Here is a 19,139-nt window from a genome sequence, read left to right on the forward strand (position 1 = left end):
AAGCTTCCAGTCTGGCTCTTTGCTGGTTAGTTGGGAGATGGAGTTTTAGAGGGAGTTGGTTTTTTTTTTTTTTCTTTTTCTGTCTGGGTTGGCTTCGAACTGCAATCTGAGGAATTTTAACCATAAAAGCCCTTTTTATTTACAATTGAAGCAACAAGGATAACAATAGGAATAGAGCTTACCTGTAACCTGTTAAGAATTGACCAACACTTAGAGAACAGCAGACTGAATGAGATCCATGTGCCATCAAATCATATCATTTAACCTTACTGGAAGGTGGAAGAGAACACAAATGAATAACAATCAAGAGGGCAAAGGGTGAGGATAATGTGAAAGTCTCAGCTTCAGTGGATCCAAAGTGGCTGTGTCTTTCATCCTGGATCAGCAGGCTTCATTCGTCATGTGTGATGGAGGCAGGCAGGAGAGATGGGTTGGATCTGGGCAAGGCTGTAGTAGCATCTCTCAGAGTCCCCTGGATAGATTGTCACACCTCCTGCTGGGTTGCCTGCAAAATTCTACACAGACTGGTTAAAGACATTTGAAATCTCCCAGTATTTCCTGGTTGTTTACTGAGTACTCTGGCTTTTGTAGGCTGATGCTCTACTGGTTTAAGCAGGATGACAACTTTAAACAGATTTTAGAAGGCTTGGGCCTTTAACCATCTTCCTAGTCACAAAATCCACACAGACCAAAGGCCAACCAAGTCTGCTCTCTGCAGCAGCCATGACAGTTTTTGAGACATGGAGAGGGAAGACCAATGCTACCCCAAGGCAACCTTGTGGCCACCAAACTAACTCTGATGCTTTTAATCTGGAGTAACTCTGTTATGATAGGACTGTTATGAACCCAACTCTAATCTTGGGATGGGGTGGGGCAGAGCCAGGGCAGGAGCACTCTGGGCCTGTCAAAATCTTCACAGGACACCTAGATTCCCTGAGCAGTTTTTTATGAACGAGAGAGAGAATAAGGAATCAGTGACACCAGGCAGTTTGGGAGCAGATTGTGGAGGCAGCTTCATGAACCACCACAGTCCACACAGCTAGCACACATGTAGACCTGTATCCTATTAAGCAAAATATTAATCCTGAAGAGTTTATGAGAGCGCAGGAGAGAAAAATGGAGAAGCAAAATCTTAGTCTATACCAAAGAATTGTCAGGATCAGATGTACATTTGACTTTTAGCATAGATAGACATAAAAAATAACACACTGATTTTACACCATTGTATACCACATGCTGCATATTTGAACCATTTGGAGTTTTTGTTAGACACATTTGCTTGCACACAAACATGATCAGTTTGGGTTTAAAACCTGGGTTTTTGGGGGGGGGGGTTGGCTTGGAGTCTGGTGATAAGTCAGGATGCCTCTAGGCTGTTTACTGTGACTCCAACTATAGGCTGCAAGGATCCGTTTAACAAAACTTAAGCAAGTTAAAATAGTTTAAAAGGCAAGTGATTTTTAAACCATGGCGCTAGTTTTTACATGTCTTACCCACAGACAGACACACATACAGATAGTTGTGCACAAGCTTTGGGTGTGCTTAGAAAAAATTTTCTTTTTCTGAATTGGCCATGTAAGTCTCCTGGAATTCCAGTGGCAAAATGATATTATTTTGCCCATAAGTTAGAACCACGTGGTCAGTTAGAAAACAAAAAACTTTTCCTAGGAAACAAAAATTTTCACAGATTATCTGGCAAGGAAATGAAGAAGTCACATTTTGAAAAACCAGTTCAGCTCCAGTGGGGAGCTGAAGTGGGATGCTATGACCAGAGAAGGTCCAGGAGATGGGAGACAGGACACGAACAGAACAGACACGTGGCACGGCTTAATGGTGGTGGAGCTAGTCAGAGCCTTAGCAGGCTCACAGCAAGACACCTTCATTGCAAGGCCACAGTTACCGAGTTCAAAAGGGGGGGGCAGGGTTATTGGGAGCCTCAAGTCCCTGCCCAGCCTTGAGGAATTTGGCACGCACATACCCTGGGGGATGGGTGGGCTCTACCATGTGCTCAACGCTAGAGAAAGTTTAGGATTTAGCAAAACAAGCAGAATTTAACTGAATCTACAACTTAGCAAACATCAACAATATCTGAAAGCCTTTTTTTGTCTCTTTCAAAGCAGATTAGCCAACAGATGTTAAGTAAATAAGTCCTTTTCCTCCTGGGCAGCCAGGGGGCTGTCTCCCCCTACTCCAAGACATTTTTCACCAAATGCTTCCCAGGCTCTTTAATTCTGCCTCAGAAGCGATCCTCTCCCGGGTCCACAAAACATGGTGGGAAGCCTTCGCCTCTGGTGGAGGAGGGGTGGTGAGGGGACGATGAGTGTCCCGGGGCCGAGATGCTTGGCCCAGGACCCAGGGGATGAGACCAAGGCAGGTGTAAGGGCCCATCGGAATGAGGCTTTGAGGGTAAAAGGGGATCCTGCCCCACCTGGGAGTCTTTGCCAAGCTCACAGAGGTGTCCCAAGTTACAGGGACCAGAAGCAGGTCCCCTCACTGTAGGGAACCGGGTGGGATTTCCAGAAAAGCAAGAAACTCAGAGAAAGCAAGGGGCCAAGAGCTGTCTCATGGAGCTGAACAGTGCCCAGGTTTCCCCCAAGCCTGAGGGAAGCCCCCAGGGCAGAGGACGTGAGAGGCCCGAGCTCAGACTGGCGGTGAGATGAAGCCCAAGGCCAGAGCAGCAGCACAGGGAGGCCCCAGTCCGACAGGCAGTGAGGAGAAGCTTGAGCCAGGATCAGCGATGAGGGGAGGCCCGAACCCACGACCAGTGAGGAGAGGCCCGAATCCGGCCCTGCAGAGTAGGTAGGCCAGAGTAGCTGGAGCACCACACCAGCAGAGGGGAGAGGCCTGTGGAGCAGAGGACTGAGGAGAGTTGAGGCCCAAGGTGGGCCAAGGTCAGTGGAGAGCTATGACCCGTAGAGAGCCATGACCCATGGAGACCGCAGCAGTCCATGGAGAAGAACAGGCCTGCAAAGAGGCCTTTGGAAAAGAGAAGCCTATTGAAAGCAAGAAAGAATAAACACCCCCTTGGAGGCTGCAAATGCTCCTAGTTCTGGGGTAGCCAGGAGCAGAGAAGTGCAGACTAATAAAACTCATTTGTCACCTTTACCTATGCCTCAATGGAGTTTCTCGCTCATGAGGCCACAACAAAAACAAAAAACAGCTGAAAAATCTGGACAAACACTAACAAGAGCAATAACAGAACAAAGACCTGACAGCCACCATGTATTTACACACAAAGATCTGTCAAAAAAGTTCAAAGAAAGGCTTGAGTCAATTACACAGGGCCAGTGAAGTCTACCAAGGCCTAGGACACCAGATGGATAGTCCCATCCTGTGCTCCACCTTGTGCTCCACAACATGGTGTTCCAAACGTTACTCCAGAGGTCTCCATGAACAGGTGACTTCTTATGATGGAAAAACCATTTGGGTTGGGGGACTTGGGGCCTCAACAGCATCAGGGAAGATAGAAGTGTACTTCCTTGGACCATGGAATGTGCTAAATGGCATCTCCCCTAGGAACCAACTAGGTATATCTCCTTGGTGCCCAACCACCTGCCATGACAACCTGAGGTCCAGGTCTTGTCTCCTGGGATCTCACTGGAGCCTCCAAAATGTTTGGCTAAGACCACAAGAGAGATCACATGGACAGAGTGCTGTCATTAGAAAGTCGTTATTAGCTGGCTCGCAACTACACCTGGGTTTTGGGACATTCACACCCCCCCCCCCCCCAGACACACAACAAGTACAGTACCAAAACTAACCTCATGGCCCTTTTTGAAACAGAAAACCTACCTCCTTGACTGCTCAGGGGAGGAAGTCCCTAATGGTTCTTTTCATGCAGGTACAAGTCAAGCATGAAGTTATAGAAGTTAAAACAAGGCTGTAAGCAAGCATTGGGCAAGGGCAACATGACCCATTTTCATGACTGTCTCTATGGTGGCTACCAAGTGACCATAAATGACACAGTGGACAATAGATACATATACTTACATGTCAAACCATAAGAAACTAGTTTCACGGGTCAGGGTGCAGTCACTTGTTTAAGATGGAACCACAAAAGTCAAATGGAGTTATAGAGGCACATGCCTGATCACAGAGCCAAGGTATTCTGTTTCAGCTTGATCTCCTCTATCAAAGAATATTCCTCAGTGATATTAGGGCTAAATAACACCTAATCCATCTTAGAATTCACTCAAAATCTGGTAGAGCTCTTGGATGGCCATGTGCCATGGACTCACACCCACAATCCCAGCTACTCAGGAAGCTGAGATCTGAAGATCAAGTACCAGTCCAGCACAGGCAGGAAAAGGAAGTGAGGCTGCTAATCTCTAATTCACCATGAGGTGGTAGACAGCAACCTTGAAACAAAGCTCAATCCCAACATCCAGGCACACACACACACACACACACACACACACACACACACACACACACACGTTACATAACACTGCTTCTGTCTGACCTCACTGACCATAGTAGGGAAAGGACAGGGAGTAGGTGGCTGTGTCCTTTGTACATTTGGCCTCATCTGATTTCAGCATTTCTCTACAGCTTTCAAGAATCACTGGGAAAGAGATTTCCAGGAAGACGGCGGAAGAGGAGCAGCAGAGCCCTAGCTGAGATCCCTCTGAAATCTCAGTTTTCTCACCCCATAGAAAATTTTACTCCTAGAAAGACAGCCAGAGTAAGTTCTAACAGTACAGGGATTCTGGCCAGGAAGGAAAAATCGACTTAGCTCATCTGAAAACACAGATTTGAGCTCCGGGGGGCATCCTGCCGCCACGCCAGTGCCGGCACCGGAACAGCGCCCAGCACAGCAACCTGCACTCCGCACAGCTAAAGCACACAGCGTAGACCAGGGAGAAATCCTCCAGACGGCGGCTGAGCACAGACGACCTGAAATCGCAGAGAAAGCGTGAGTGCCCCACGAAAGATATTCTCACTCGCGCCCACAGAGCAGATTCTGGAAGGCAGCCCTACCCCCACCGCCAGAGCAAAGCGCCATCTTTGCCACTGGCATAGGGTCAGACCAGATTGGAACTAAAGCGGGCCTGGGGAAAGCGAGGTCAAAAGAGCCATCTTTGAAAAGGGCAAGAGGGACCGACCAGTGAGAGCCAGCTCCACCCAGGAGAACGCCCCCTGCCCTGGCGGGAGGCGTGTCCTGGGCCTTGGCTTAGCCAGAGGTGCCCCGTCCTGCCCACCGGAATTTATAAATTTAAAGCAAAAGCGGCGAGCAGCTCCCAGCGGCACAGAAACACCAGATGGGGGAACAAATAGTTCCTGAGACAGATAAACGGTCCCATCACAGAGGAAGCCCAATTCCCAGCCCAAAACGGAGCTGCATTCCATAGCCACCTCCGCCAAGGAGGCCGCCACACCCAGGCAAGCAACTCTCACCCGGGTAAAACAGGCCAGAGGCGCCCCGCCCTGCTGGGTCCACAGCCTATTCAAAGCCAGGTGTTAAAGGCAGCGGCCCCACAGCAGACAGAGGAGCCACGGTTCCCGAGACTGCTCAAGTCCCCGAGACTGCTCAAGTCCCCATCTACAGAGGACGCCCAAGGCCTATCTGCAAGCTGTGCAAACCACAGAGACCCAGGATTGCACCAACAGGGGAGAAGGGTCAGAACAGAACCACCACCTGCAAACTGAAATCAATTCAGACCCAGCCAATCAGGAAAATAGACTGCAGACCATTGCAAGGAAACCAGAGACTGGGGAAAGACCACCCAAACAAGGAGGACTCCATTTTTTTTTCCTCTTCAAACATTTTTTAAACTTTAAAAAAAAAATTATTTTTTCACTTCTGAAACGTCGTGGGGTTTTTTTTGTTTTTTTTGTTTGTTTGTTTGTTTTTTTCCTATTTTTACCTGTTTGTTTTATCAAGTTTTTTTCTTTTCTGTTTGTTTGGGTTGTTCCTTTTCTGGGTTTTTTCCTTTTTATGTTTTTTATTTTTTAAATAATTTCTCTCTGTTTTGTGCATCTGTCTTCCACTATTTTTACTTTATTTCTCTCTTTGCTTTCTCTTTCTTTAAAAATTACTTTCCTATGAATAACACCTCCACTCTTTTCTGCTAACTCTCCATTGTCTATCCTTTTAACCTTGTTCTTTCTACTGATTCTACTCTTCTCCACATTTCCACGTCACTGAAACTAAACCAAAATCACCACCCCCCCTCCCCAATACATTTGCCTCTATTCTCTTTACTACCTCCAACTTACCCTCCTGACTTACTGCCTGGACCTCCAGTTTCCATTGACTCCTGGTTATTGGATGGAGGGTATCCCAGCTTCATCCGAGTGAAACAAAGGGGTTCATAGAGAAAGCCAGTCCTAAAAGAACTTAATATAAAACAAGAATTGCTTATAGGGTTGTAACAGTAAATAAGTAACTACGGAATACAGGGCCCAGGATTGGTTGTTATATTGAAATTGTATTCTTTAGGAACACCAAATCTAATTTTATTTTATTTTATTTATTTATTTTTCTTTGCCAGTCCAGGGGCTTGGACTCAGGGCCTGAGCACTGTCCCTGGCTTCTTCTTGCTCAAGGCTAGCACTCTGCCACTTGAGCCACAGAGCCACTTCTGGCCGTTTTCTGTGTATGTGGTGCTGGGGAATCGAACCCAGGGCCTCATGTATACGAGGCAAGCTCTCTTGCCACTAGGCCATATCCCCAGCACCAAATCTAATTTTATAGACAGGTATACAGGGTATCTGTATATAATTGTGAACTTGTAAGATTTACACAACAGTTCTTGGTAAGGGCTGCTTTGGGTCTTAAACGGTGCTCACAGGTGCTGGTAGACTGGCATTCCCAATTCAAATGGGCAGAAGGAACACAAGAATGATGGCAAACAATGAAGTCTTATCCCCCACTCAAGCCAACCAGGAAGCAGAGCAGTCAATCAAAGACATAGAAGAGAACCCCCAAAATGCTCTACAAAGTCTACTGATAAACATGATAAATGAAAAGTTTGAATCTCTTCAGTCAATTATTCTAGAGTGTGAGGAGGCAAAACAAAAATTAATGGAGAATTTCATGGCATCCACAAATAGAAAGATAAATGAACTTCAAGAGTCAAATGAAAAGATAGCTACCCAGCTTAAAGATTTGAGAGACAACACTCAAAACCAAAGTAATGAAGTTAATGAAGTAAAGAAGTCCATACAAGACCTAAGAAATGACATGGAAATCATCAGGAAAGCCCAGTCAGAAGGAAAAGAGATTTGAAATCAAGTAGCTAGCCTACAGTCTAGACTAACTGAAGCAGAGGATCAAATTTCAGGAGCTGAAGATTCCTTAGATTCTATGGAAAAAGATAAAAAATCAATACAAATACAGTGCAATCAACAAGACAGATCGCTACAGGTGATTCAAGACACAATCAGGAAGCCCAATTTAAGGATAATAGGTATTGAGGAAAACTTGGAGAAAGAGGTTAATGGCATAGGCAACCTATTTAACAGAATATTAGCTGAGAACTTCCTAAATATCCAGAAGGAAAGGCCTATACAGATACAAGAAGCATTTAGAACCCCAAACCGACCAGACCAGAATAGGACATCCCATCGACACATTGTGATCAAAACAAGATCAGTAGAGTACAAGGAAAGAATCCTTAAAGCTGTTAGGGAGAAGAAAACAATCACATATAAAGGAAAAGCAATCAGAATTACCCCAGACTTCTCAGCAGAGACCATGAAAGCAAGGAGATCATGGAATGAAGTATACCAAACACTAAATAAAAATAACTACCAACCAAGAATTCTATACCCGGCCAAACTCTCATTCATAGCCGAAGGTCAAATAAAAGTCTTCCACAGTAAGGAAAAACTGAAACAATATATCTCCACCAAACCAGCTTTACAGAAAATCTTCAAAGATGTACTATACAGGGAAAATAAACAAGATCCCAATACAGACAGAGAAATGAACCCTAAATAGTAAACATCAGATCAAGAAATGGGAAGACACAGCTTTAAACAAGATAGTGATAATGAAAGCAACAAATGATCATCTCTCAATCCTAACTCTCAACATTAATGGACTTAATTCTCCAATCAAATGACATGGGCTCATAAGTTGGATCAAAAACCAAGACCCATCTTTCTGCTGCCTCCAAGAGACACATCTATCCAGCAAAAGTAAACATCTTCTAAAAGTGAAATGCTGGAATCAAATCTATCAAGCAAATGGCCCCCATAAGCAGGCTGGAGTTGCAATCCTAGTATCAGACAAAATTGACTTCAAATTAAAAAAGGTAAGAAGAGACAAAGAAGGTTACTACATACTAGTAAAGGGATCTCTCCTACAGGAAGATATAACCATTCTAAATATCTACACACCAAATGCAGGAGCACCCAACTTCATCAAACAAACACTACTGACTCTCAAAACACTCATAGACCCAAACACATTGATCGTTGGGGATTTAACACTCCACTATCACCTCTGGACAGATCAACATGCCAAAAACTGAACAAAGAAACCACAGATCTTAAAAATTGCATAGACCAACTAGACTTAACCGATATCCCTGCCGGGCCAGCCGGCAGGGGAACAGAAATCCTGACTGAGGGGCGGCAGGGATACGGAAAAGGAAAAATAAGGCAAGAGAAAAAAGACAAGAGACAAAGATGGGGTACGGGAGGTCTGCAGCCGTAAGGTTGAACCTCAAGACTGCAGCCAAGTTTATTCTTAACTTCCAGCTTATATGCAGTTTTGGAACCAGGGAATAGCATAGGGTAGTTAAAATTTAAGAACACACAGGGGCTTTGAAGTTGGCAAACATTTGATTACGGTAAACACAGGAAAAGGCAGATTAACATAGGAATCTACTCTGGCGGACATAGCAAGGTGCAGACAATGGCAAAGCAATTCCGGATACTGCCCGTGAGCAAAGTTCCTTGCATCTGGTACATCTTAGTGATAACAGCACAGCCAGTGGTAAGGATGAATCTAGCTGCTAGTTTGGCTCCCGACATTCTGGCGACATCAGCACGGCCAGAGGTCAGGATGAGCTTAGTTGCTAGCTCAGCTCCCGACAGATTTCTACAGAATATTCCACCCAGCAACAACAGAATACACATTCTTCTCCGCAGCACATGGAACATTCTCCAAAACAGATCACATCTTAGGGCACAAAGAAAATCTGTACAAATTCAGAAGTATCAAAACCATTCCCTGCATTCTCTCAGACCACAATGGAATAAAATTAGAGCTCAACTCAAACAGCCACCACAGAAAATCCTACAATTCATGGAGACTAAACAACACACTGCTGAACCAACAGTGGGTCACTGAAGAAATTAAATCGGAAATTCAAATGTTTATGGAATTCAACCAAGTTGAGGACACAAAGTACCAGCTCCTTTGGGACACAGCAAAGGCAGTACTCAGAGGAAAATTTATATCTCTGAGTGCATGCACCAACAAACTGGAGAAACAGCAACTCAATAACTTAAGGAAGCACCTTAATTTCCTTCAGAGAGAACAACAAGCCAAACCCCAAGTCAATAGACAGAAGCAAATAATTAAAATCAAATCAGAATTAAATCAATTAGAGACGAAAAAAAAAACATCGAAAGAATCAACAAAACAAAGAGTTGGTTCTTTGAAAAAATCAACAAGATAGACAGACCCCTGGCAAACCTGACCAAAAACCGAAGGCAGCACACTCAAATAAACAAGATAAGAGATGAAACAGGTAACATCACCACAGAAATAACCGAAATTCAGAAAATAATAAGGGACTATTTTGCAAACCTTTATGCCAACAAATTCGAGAACTTGGAAGAAATGGATGATTTCCTAGAAAAAATTCATATCCCCAAACTTAGACATGAAGATTTAAACCTTCTAAACAGACCCATATCCAGTATTGAAATAGAAACGGCAATAAATGATCTCCCATCCAAGAAAAGCCCAGGTCCAGATGGATTCACTGCAGAATTCTACAAGGCCTTCAAAACAGAACTCACACCAATATTTCTCAAACTCTTCAATGAAATTGAAAGAGAACGTTCACTACCAGACTCATTCTATGAAGCCAGTATAACCCTCATCCCAAAACCAGGCAGCTACTCATCACAGAAACAGGACTATAGACCAATTTCCCTGATGAACATAGACACAAAAATTCTCAACAAAATTCTGGCCAATCGACTTCAACAGGTCATCAAAAAAATCATACACCACGATCAAACTGGATTCATCCCAGGGATGCAAAGTTGGTTTAATATACGCAAGTCAATTAATGTAATCCACCACATCAACCGGAGCAAGGTAAAGAACCACATGGTTTTATCTCTGGATGTGGAAAAAGCGTTCGATAAAATCCAGCACCCATTCATGCTAAAAGCCCTGGAAAAACTGGGGTTCCAGGGAACATTCCTGAATATAATCAAGCAGTTTATGACAAACCAACAGCAAGCATAACTCTAAATGGTGAAAAACTAAAGCCATTCCCTTTAAAATCAGGAACAAGGCAGGGATGTCCACTCTCTCCCCTGCTCTTCAACATAGTACTAGAATTCCTAGCCAGAGCAATCAGGCAAGAAGAAAATATAAAGGGGATCCAAATAGGAAAAGATGAAGTTAAACTTTCTCTCTTCGCAGATGACATGATCCTATACCTAAAGAATCCCATAGACTCTACCCCCAAGCTACTAGAGCTGATCCAAAACTTTGGCAAAGTTGCAGGATATAAAATAAACCTTCAAAAATCAATGGCCTTTCCCTATGCTAACGACCTGAAGACCGAGGCGGAAATAAGGAAAGCAACTACTTTTGCAATAGCCCTCAAAAGCATAAAATACCTAGGACTAACCTTAACTAAAGAAGTGAAACTCCTCTTTGAGGAGAACTTTAAAAGCTTGAAAAATGAAATTATGTCAGAACTAAGGAAATGCAAAAACCTCCAATGCTCCTGGATTGGGAGGATTAATATAATCAAAATGGCAATATTGCCAAAGGCTATCTACAAATTCAATGCAATACCCATTAATATCCCAACACCATTTTTTAAGGAACTAGAGGAAGCAATCCAGAAATTCATATGGAACAATAAAAGACCTAGAATAGCAAAAACAATCCTAAGCAGAAAGAACAGTGATGGAGGAATTACAATTCCCAACTTCAAGAGGTATTATAAAGCTATAGTAATAAAAACAGCTTGGTATTGGCACCGGAACAGGCCTGAAAACCAATGGAACAGAATTGAAGACCCAGAAATAAATCCACAGAACTACGCCTACTTAATCTTTGATAAAGGAGCTAAAACAATAGTTTGGAAGAAAGATATCCTCTTTAACAAATGGTGCTGGCTTCTATTATTGATGATGTTCTTGTATCACCTTCCTGTGGTTGTACCTACACTATCTCTGTAATCTTATCTGAGTATATTGGAAATCATGTATACTGGTATTAGAAGTAGGAAATTGAAAGGGAATACCAAAATTGAGAGACACAGGGTAAAAAAACACAAACAACTACAAAAGCAATACTTGCAAAACTGTTTGGTGTAAGTGAACTGAACACCTCGGGGGGGGGGGGGGAGGGAAAGTGGGAGGAGGGAGGGGGGTATGAGGGACAAGGTAACAAACAGCACAATGCCTAACATACAAAAATGTAACCTCTCTGTACATCAGTTTAATAATAAAAATTTGAAAAAAAATAGGAGAGCCATAAGAATCTCACACACTTTTCCTGCCTGGGCTGGTTTTGAAACATGGTCTTCAGATGGCAAGTTCCTGAGTGACAGGGTTTGAGATAGGAGCAACAAACACCAGGCTAGCAAAGATCTTTACCAGAATTTCAGTGAATTCAATGATGAATTTCGTGGTTGTTCAGCCCAAAACTCTGAGGTATTCCATTGACATAGGGTATCAAACTGAAGGCAGAATACCAGGGTTGGGGGACTTGGGAGGTGCATTAGAACAGGCAATGAAGAAACAGGAAAGCAGAAAGAATTAATGTGGAATAGGAGAAAAATAAAATCAAGAAAGACTGGACAATGATGAGGATAACCAAACTACGGAAAACAGGCTTAGCATAAAGATGGTATTTCAATGCAATCCTGAAACCTTCAATTCACACAGGAACCACAGGGATATCTGCAGATAAAAGAGACATAGGTTATAGTTTTCTGACTGGATTCTAAAGCCTTAGCAAATAAAATATAGATCAAACAATAAATATAACTGTAAAAACCTAAACAGTCTCTTTAGGCCAAGCTAAAACCCAAAGTAACAACAAAATAAAAACCATTGTGGATCGAGAGAGACTCTTCACCTGCTCTTCAGGAAATGCAGGGCGATTATGCCAAATGTACAAAGAACTGAGAGCTGTGCAGCCAAAGGAGAAACCTCTCAATGACGAGATAGGCAATGGAGTGAAAAAGCCATTCTGAGATGAAAAAATCACAGTGTCTAATTCATACATAAAGCCTGCCAGGAGCTGGTGGCACACCACAGGGAACCTAGCTACTCTAATGGCTGAGGTTGGAGGATGAAAGTTTGAAGTTACCTCAGGGCAGGAAAGTTTATGAAACTCTGATCTCTAATGAACCAACTAAAACCAGAAGAAGAGTTGTGTTGGAAGGTCTAGAGCACCAGCCATGAGTAAAAACTTAAAAATAACAAGCTCAGAAACAGATTCTAGGCCCGTGTTCAAGCTGCAGGTTAAGAACATATTGAAAATAGCCTAGTACTGACACCTCTCACCTGTAGTAATAGCTATTCAAGCTGCTGTCATCTGAAGATGGAGATACAAAGCCACCCCAGAAGGGAAGATCCATGAGACTCTTATCACCAGTGATCCACCAGAAACCAATGTAGGGCTGTGGCTCAAGTGGTAGAGTGGTAACTTTAGAGTAAAAGCTCAAGGAGAGTGCCCAAACTCAACAACTGACAGGAAAAGAAATCATAACATCATATTCATGAGGCAAGGTTCTGTCTAGATTTCCCTTTTTGGTGTCTGACAGATCTTTAAACCACAGCAATCTATAACTCTCCTTGTCATTTTGATGCCAGCAGGAAAGTAACTCCTTCCCCATCATGCTGAAAGTGGACTTCTTGTTTTCCTTCATGGCCCGGAAGGAGCTGTTCTCCAGGACCAAGTCTAGCTCTTTGGGCTCCAGGTTCTTCCCCAGGAACTGGCAGATGTTCTTCACAGTGCGCTTCGTGTCCTGCAAGAAGGAAAAGCAGGAGAAGGAGAACATGGAGCAGCTATCAGAAGGAGGGAGTAGTGGAGGCAGCACAAGAAGGGACAGGCAGCCAAGCACAATGACAGACTCGTGTGACAGAGCTGGAAGCAGGGAGGGAGGAAGGGATGGAAGGGGAACGGACGGAGGACCAGAGGATTTAATCACACAGGTGAGGACCTGGATGTCATTTTATGGTTAGCATTAACACAACCAGGGCACAGAGCCTGGAGGTTACCAGAAGTAGAGAAAGGCATTTGGACAATTCTCAAGTGTGAATTTAACAATATTAAGGCAAAGATTAATACAACAGGTACCCTGGTGACCCACAGCTAATTTTTGAACAAGACAGATTTCTTCAATGTCTTTGTATGTCTGGGAGAGGTGTGTGTCTGTGAGTGGGTGAGTGTGTCTGTTATGTGGTTGAACTCAGGGTCAGGGTGCTGTCCCTGAGCCTTTGTGCCCAAGTCTTGCACTCTTCCACTTGAGTTCCACTCTGGCTTTTTGGAGGTCAATTGAAGAGAAGACTCTTATGGACTTTCCTGTCCCGGATTGAATTTGAAACTGGGTCTTCAGATTTCAGCCGCCTGAATGTCTAGGATTGTGAAATATGACAGGTGGAGTGATGTCTATGAGAACAGATGTTAGTCAGGGTTAGGGGGCAGTGGAGTACGTGGAAAATGGATGGTTACCTTCTTGAGGGCCTCGTAACTGAGCACCAGTATGTTCTCCCTCTCTTGCATAGAAATCCAGCCCAGGACATGTGCATACCAAGAACTATGTGACACTGCAAGTTGGGAGAACATGTCATAAATAATGCACTCTTGGATGACTAAATTGGGTCTATGTTTTCCACCCTTTGCCCTTGTCCACATCAGCTTCTTTGAGGCATAAGTGACAAAAATCACGTGCATATTCACAGGTTAAAGTATCACAATTAGGCCAGGTGCTGGTGGCTGATGCCTGTAATAATATGTCCTTAGGAGGCTGAGATCTGAGGTTCTTTCTACCAAGCCAGCCTGAGCAGGAAATTCTCTGAGACTCGAATCTCTAATAATGTACTCAAATATGCTAGAAGTGTTGTTGTGGCTGAAGTGTTATAGGGCTCACCTTGAGCAACAAACACTCAGAGATAGACCCTAGGCCCCGTGATCAAGCCCCTGTACCGGCCACATACATACATACATGTAAATGAAATATATATATTTCTTAATCTTATATGTTTATGTAAAGTATATATTGCATTTATATTTGAGCATATATAAATAAAATAAATATCAAATAGATATGATATATAATATATCCTATATAAAATATAGGATATATTATATACTATATAGTGTATAAAATAGTACTAGTATAAAATATATGAGTTATAAATATTTGTGTATGCTTATATATACTATATATAATATTATATATAGTATACCTATACTACATATGGTATATATAGTGTAACACATATGATATATTGTATATGTCTAATATATTTCACATATATGTACTTGGGATATGTATGCCATCTCGGGGCATCAGTGTCTCATTGCCGCCATTCAGGCTGTTCAGGAGGCTGCAATGTGGGCATCATGATTCAGAGCCACCTCAGAAAGAAAAGTACCATGACACTCTTAACTCTAATTAATCCCTAAAAAGATAGAAGTGGTGGTGTGGCTAATGTGGTTGAGCCAAAACCTTGAGTTAAGGAAACTCGAAGAGGGGATGTGGCCAAAAGAGAACCCTACTTCATGGTTGGTGGGAATGTAAAGTGGTTCAGCCACTCTGGCAAGTGGTATGGACATTCCTCAGAAGGCTAAACATAGAGATCCCCTATGACCCAGCAGCCCCACTTTTGGGCATCTACCCAAAAGACCACAAACAAGAACACACTAAAGCCACCAGCACAACCATGTTCATCACAGCACTATTTGTCATGGCTAAAATATGGAACCAACCCAGATACCCCTCAGTAGATGAATGGATCAGGAAAATGTGGCACATATACACAATGGAATTTTATGCCTCTATGAGAAATATTGACATTGCCCCATTCATAAGGAAATGGAAGGACTTGGAAAAAATTATACTAAGTGAAGTGAGCCAGACCCAAAGAAACATGGATTCTATGGTCTCCCTCATAGGGAATAATTAGCACAGGTTTAGGCTGTCACAGCAGAGGATCACAAGAGCCTAATAGCTATGTCCCTATGAATGCATAAGATGATGCTAAGTGAAATGAACTCCATGTTATAGAAACAAGTGATATATCACTGTTGTAATTACTTCCAACATGCCATGTGAAACCGTAGCTGCTATTGTTGATGATCCTCTTGTATCCCATTCCTATGGTTGTGCCTGCACTATCACTGTATCTTATCTGAGTACATTGGAAACTGTCTATAATGGTATTAGAATTAGGAAAGTGAAAGGGAATACTAAAATCGAGAGACACCGGATAAAAAGCAAATGACAACAAAAGCAATGCTTGCAAAACTGTTTGGTGTAAACCAACTGAACAACTCATAGGGGAGAAGGAAAAAGGGAAGGGGGAGGGGGGAAAAAGGGAGGAAGTAACAAACAGTACAAGAAATGGATCCAATGCCTAACATACAAAACTGTAACCTCTCTGTGTATCACTTTGATAATAAATAAGAAAAAAAAAAGAAACTAGAAGTGGCAAGGTCTAGCATTCAAGCCCCAGGACACATACACACACACACACACACACACACACACACACACACACACACACACACACACAGTGTTTACATACAGCTCACTTCACAACCCACTCACCATTGCCTTGGATGAAACATTCATTCACAATACTGCTGCAGTGACTCTGGATTCTTCATGAGCTTTGAGTGATGATAGAAATAATATCCGGACACAAGGACATCCTTTGGATTCCTGATGATATAGATCACCTTAAAGGGACAAAGCAGTAAAAACAAAAATCATTATTAACATCTTTCCCACATGTGAGGCCTTGACCTCTCTTCTGCCAAGTCATTCATGATGGGAAGTATATGGAAAGATCAAAAATTGACTCAAAGTCTTACTTAGAATATGAAGAGTGTGTGTGTGTGAGTGTGTGAGTGCGTGTGTGTGTGTGTATAACAGTCCCAGGGCTTGAAGTCATGACGTGGGAACATCCATGAGCTTTTTCACTCAAATTAGTGGTGTATCACTTGATTCCTAGCTCACTTCCAGTGTGATATTTGTTCTCATAAAGTTCACCAATATGTCATTCACGGGGAAATGGATAGAACTAGAACAAATCATGTTAGGTCAGGTAAACCACAATTAGAGTGACAAACAACATATGTTTTTATGACATGTGGAAATTAGATCTAAAAGACACTGGGATATGACAAATTACATAGATTTCTATACCAAAAGATGATAGCCCCCAGAGTTGCAATAGCCAAGCACCACTTCGTATTTGTGTAAAATAATACATATACTGAAATGAACTGAAATCACAAGCACATCTGTGGGAGTGTTTGGAAGGGCACAGAATCAGAGGAAAAAGAATGAAAAAGTGCAGCAGTGGGGGGCACTGGGCATTGATTAAAGGAAGTAGGCAACTTGTAGGTGGACATGAAATGGAGGGAAGGAGAGGGAAGCAGGGAACAGAAGATACAACATGAAATGAAATGCACTTATTACCTGAGGTATATAAATGAAACCCTGATGTATATCACCTCTAAATAATAAAGTCAATTAGAAAACAAAAAACCTGGATGTGATTCTTCTATGAGCTCCTCAGCATTCACCATCTGTCACTCACCCCCTTACCCACAGATAATCAAAAACCCAATCCTGCCTTAGGCCTAAGGCTTCTGTGTTTCTCCAATGCCTTCACCTCACAATGCACATAGAATCCATGTGGAAAGGGCTGGGGAGAGCCTCTTCTCTGAAGGGAAAGAAAGAAATGAGGGACTACACAATCTCCATAGGGAAGCCTGGAGGGAGTAGGGCCACAGGCCTGGCCTTTCCCCCACAGCCGTGCCCCTGTCTGCTCACCTGACTTGAGGTAGGTCACTGTGATGATGTCCTTGTCCTTCACCCCAAACTGCTCATGGGCTGCTTTGATTACTTCAGTTTTATAAACGATCTGCTCAAGGACTTACTTAGAACCTGAATTGTGTGTGTGTGTGGCATCCGCGCATAGCAATCCCAGGGCTTGAAGTCATGGCCTGGGAACAGCCATTAACTTTTTTCATTCAAATTAGTGCTGTATCACTTGATTCCCAGCTCGACTCCCAGTGTAATGTTTGTTCAGACTTTTATTTCCAGGTTGCCTTTGAACTGTGTTCTTTAGAGCTCAGCCTCTGAAGTAACTAGGGTGAAAGGTGTGAGCCACTGTTGTCTGACTTATTTCCTCACCTTTGATTTCATTTTATTTTATTTTTTTTGTCAGTTACTGGTATTGGACTCCAGGTGTGGACAATGTCCCCGATTTTGTTTTGTTGATGGCTAGGGCTCTGCCCCTTTGAACCACATTCTAATTCCAGTTTTTTGGTGGTTGCTAAAAGCTAAGAATCTGGTAGCCTTTCTTGCCCGAGCTAGCTTTGAATTATGACCTTCAGATCTCACTGACCTTGGCCTTAGAAGTGAAGAAAGACTTGGGGAAGTGTTGGATGCGGAGGTGGGAGGTGAGCAGGCGGGGCCCTCCTTCATGTCTCTTATTCTTGTAGATCCCCATTCCATTTTGGTCCATGGGGATCTTTCCCAGATGGGCACAGAGCGGATCCACTCCGGATCCCCGTTGCTGAGAATGAGACACAGAATCTCATTCAGCCAGTTGTTTCCTGGAGACACAAGGAAATGTGCAGATCACTCATGTCTATCTGAATTATATAAAAAACTTGATGGTAAAATATACATCACATAAAGTTCACCAATATGTTATTTACGAGGAAATGAATAGAACTAGAACAAATCATGTTAGGTCTGGTAGAGTGACAAACAGCATATGTTCTTATGTCATGTGGAAATTAGATCTAAAAGCCACTGGGATATGACAAATTACATATATTTCTAAACCAAAGGAGGATAGCCCCTGGAGAGAATCACAAAGTTGCAATAGCCAAGCACCTCTTCATACTGTGTAAAATAATACATATACTGAAATGAACTGAAAAGATGGAAACCAAGGACTTTTTTAATTTCATTTTTCATTTTCTGATAACTCTGTATTCTTTAGTTTATAAGCGGTATATTCACAAGCACATCTGTGGGAGTGTTTGGAAGGGCACAGAATCAGAGGAAAAAGAATGAAAAAGTGCAGCAGTGGAGGGCACTGGGCATTGATTGAAGGGAGTAGGGAATTTGTGGGTATACATGAAATCGAGGGAAGGGGAGGGAAGCAGGGAACAGAAGACATAACATGAAATGAAATGCACTTATTACCTGAGGTATATAAATGAAACCCTGATGTATATCACCTCTAAAATAATAAAGTCAATTAGAAAACAAAAAACCTGGATGTGATTCTTCTATGAGCTCTTCAGCATTCACCATCTGTCACTCACCCCCTTCCCCACAGACAATCAAAAACCCAATCCTGCCTTAGGCCTAAGGCTTCTGTGTTTCTCCAATGCCTTCACCTCACAATGCACATAGAATCCATGTGGAAAGGGCTGGGGAGAGCCTCTTCTCTGAAGGGAAAGAATGAAATGAGGGACTACACAATCTCCATAGGGAAGCCTGGAGGGAGTAGGGCCACAGGCCTGGCCTTTCCCCCACAGCCGTGCCCCTGTCTGCTCACCTGACTTGGGGTAGATCACTGTGATGATGTCCTTGTCCTTCACCACAAACTACTCATGGGCTGCTTTGATTATTTCAGTTTTATAAAGCATGGCAGGGATAGGAATGCCTGCATACCACAGATAGTCCTCTGCCATGGCGGAGCCCTGCATGTCTGGCTCTTGG

General features: G+C 43.0%; 1 pseudogene; it reads right to left on the reverse strand.

The window, feature by feature from the left end:
* Positions 1-12,091: 12,091 nt before the first annotated feature.
* Positions 12,092-19,139, reverse strand: LOC125368086 (annotated as a pseudogene).

This window comes from Perognathus longimembris, chromosome 20 (genome assembly GCF_023159225.1).
Source record: "Perognathus longimembris pacificus isolate PPM17 chromosome 20, ASM2315922v1, whole genome shotgun sequence".
Taxonomy (NCBI): Eukaryota; Metazoa; Chordata; class Mammalia; order Rodentia; family Heteromyidae; genus Perognathus; species Perognathus longimembris.